Source organism: Pseudophryne corroboree, chromosome 5, assembly GCF_028390025.1.
Source record: "Pseudophryne corroboree isolate aPseCor3 chromosome 5, aPseCor3.hap2, whole genome shotgun sequence".
NCBI lineage: Eukaryota > Metazoa > Chordata > Amphibia > Anura > Myobatrachidae > Pseudophryne > Pseudophryne corroboree.
Genome location: NC_086448.1, coordinates 715,339,544 through 715,342,851, shown reverse-complemented (window position 1 = coordinate 715,342,851; position 3,308 = coordinate 715,339,544).

Sequence of the window (3,308 nt, the reverse complement as noted above, 5' to 3'; positions counted from 1 at the left end):
ACAGGGGCAGGTCTATCACAGAATTGGGTGCTAGATGCCGGCATCTATTGAATTTGCTTAAATACCAGCTCTTTTCATCTCTTTGTGGTTATATTTGAAATTCTATAGCGAATCACAGGTAGTCAGCTAATATATATATATATATACATACATATATATATATACATACATATATAATATACATATATATATATATATATATATATATACACACAGGTTGAGTATCCCATATCCAAATATTTTGAAATACGGAATATTCCGAAATACGGACTTTTTTGAGTGAGACTGTGATAGTGAAACCTTTGTTTTCTGATGGCTCAATGTACACAAACAGAGTTATTAAAAATATTGTATTAAATGACCTTCAGGCTGCGTGTATAAGATGTAGATGAAACATAAATGAATTGTGTGAATATAGACACACTTTGTTTAATGCAAAAAATTATTACAAATATTGGCTAAAATGACCTTCAGGCTGTGTATATAAGGTGTATATGAAACATATATGAAACATAAATGCATTCTGTGCTTAGACTTGGGTCCCATCGCCTTGATATCTCATAATGGTATGCAATTATTCCAAAATACGGAAAAATCCGATATCCAAAATACTTCTGGTCCCAAGCATTATGGATAAGGGATACTCAACCTGCATATATATATATATATATATATATATATATAAATGCTCGTGTGTGTGTGTGTGTATATATATATATATATATATATATATATATGCAAACGCCCTCACTCACTCACTCACTCACTCACTGAATTACTGACTCATCAATAATTCTCTTACTTTCCTATATGTTAGGAAGTTGAATAATAGCATAGGTATTCTGCAGTTGGGAAATAGGAAAACTACATACTTAGAATTCTAATAAACCGCCCCTAAGGGGATGAAAAGGGTTTGACATAATGACATCATTACCAGTGCGTGGCTTGTGTTACATGAACGATAACGCCCAAATGGACAATTGGATCAAAATTTGGATTGCACCTCCAGTGGGTAGAATTTAATAAGCTACAAAAATAGTCCAGCGTATCTGCGGGGGCTCCTCGGGTAATGCCAACAACCAAAGATTAATATCTACTTACATTAAGATTAGTGATGTGTATCCGGACATTTTTTGGGTTTTGTATTTTGGTTTTGGATTCGGTTCCGCGGCCGTGTTTTGGATTCGAACGCATTTTGGCAAAACCTCACCGAAAATTTTTTGTCGGATTCGGGTGTTTTTTAAAAAAAAACCTAAAAAACAGCTTAAATCATAGAATTTGGGGGTCATTTTGATCCCATAGTATTATTAACCCCAATAACCATAATTTCCACTCATTTCCAGTCTATTCTGAACACCTCACACCTCACAATATTATTTTTAGTCCTAAAATTTGCACCAAGGTCGCTGGATGGCTAAGCTAAGCGACACAAGTGGCCGACACAAACACCTGGCCCATCTAGGAGTGGCACTGCAGTGCCAGGTAGGATGGCACTTCAAAAAAATAGTCCCCAAACAGCACATGATGCAAAGAAAAAAAGAGGCGCACCAAGGTCGCTGTGTGACTAAGATAAGCGACACAAGTGGCCGACACAAACACCTGGCCCATCTAGGAGTGGCACTGCAGTGTCAGACAGGATGGCACTTCAAAAAAATAGTCCCCAAACAGCACATGATGCAAAGAAAAAAAGAGGCGCACCAAGGTCGCTGTGTGACTAAGCTAAGCGACACAAGTGGCCGACACAAACACCTGGCCCATCTAGGAGTGGCACTGCAGTGTCAGACAGGATGGCACTTCAAAAAAATTGTCCCCAAACAGCACATGATGCAAAGAAAAAAAAGAGGCGCACCAAGGTCGCTGTGTGACTAAGCTAAGCGACACAAGTGGCCGACACAAACACCTGGCGCATCTAGGAGTGGCACTGCAGTGTCAGACAGGATGGCACTTCAAAAAAATAGTCCCCAAACAGCACATGATGCAAAGAAAAAAAGAGGCGCACCAAGGTCGCTGTGTGACTAAGCTAAGCAACACAAGTGGCTGACACAAACACCTGGCCCATCTAGGAGTGGCACTGCAGTGTCAGACAGGATGGCACTTCAAAAAAATAGTCCCCAAACAGCACATGATGCAAAGAAAAAAAGAGGCGCACCAAGGTCGCTGTGTGACTAAGCTAAGCGACACAAGTGGCCGACACAAACACCTGGCCCATCTAGGAGTGGCACTGCAGTGTCAGACAGGATGGCACTTCAAAAAAATTGTCCCCAAACAGCACATGATGCAAAGAAAAATGAAAGAAAATAGAGGTGCAAGATGGAATTGTCCTTGGGCCCTCCCACCCACCCTTATGTTGTATAAACAGGATATGCACACTTTACGAACCCATCATTTCAGCGACAGGGTCTGCCACACGACTGTGACTGAAATGACTGGTTGGTTTGGGCCCCCACCAAAAAAGAAGCAATCAATCTCTCCTTGCACAAACTGGCTCTACAGAGGCAAGATGTCCTCCTCATCATCATCCTCCGATTCCTCAACCCTTTCACTTTGTACATCCCCCTCCTCACAGATTATGAATTCGTCCTCACTTGAATCCACAATCTCAGATCCCTGTGCACTTTCTGGAGGCAATTGCTGGTGAATGTCTCCACGGAGGAATTGATTATAATTCATTTTGATGAACATCATCTTCTCCACATTTTCTGGAAGTAACCACGTACGCCGATTGCTGACAAGGTGAGCGGCTGCACTAAACACTCTTTCGGAGTACACACTGGAGGGAGGGCAACTTAGGTAGAATAAAGCCAGTTTGTGCAAGGGCCTCCAAATCGCCTCTTTTTCCTGCCAGTATACGTACGGACTGTCTGACGTGCCTACTTGGATGCGGTCACTCATATAATCCTCCACCATTCTTTCAATGGTGAGAGAATCATATGCAGTGACAGTAGACGACATGTCAGTAATCGTTGGCAGGTCCTTCAGTCCGGACCAGATGTCAGCACTCGCTCCAGACTGCCCTGCATCACCACCAGCGGGTGGGCTCGGAATTCTTAGCCTTTTCCTCGCACCCCCAGTTGCGGGAGAATGTGAAGGAGGAGATGTTGACCGGTCACGTTCCGCTTGACTTGACAATTTTCTCACCAGCAGGTCTTTGAACCTCTGCAGACTTGTGTCTGCCGGAAAGAGAGATACAACGTAGGTTTTAAATCTAGGATCGAGCACGGTGGCCAAAATGTAGTGCTCTGATTTCAACAGATTGACCACCCGTGAATCCTGGTTAAGCGAATTAAGGGCTCCATCTACAAGTCCCA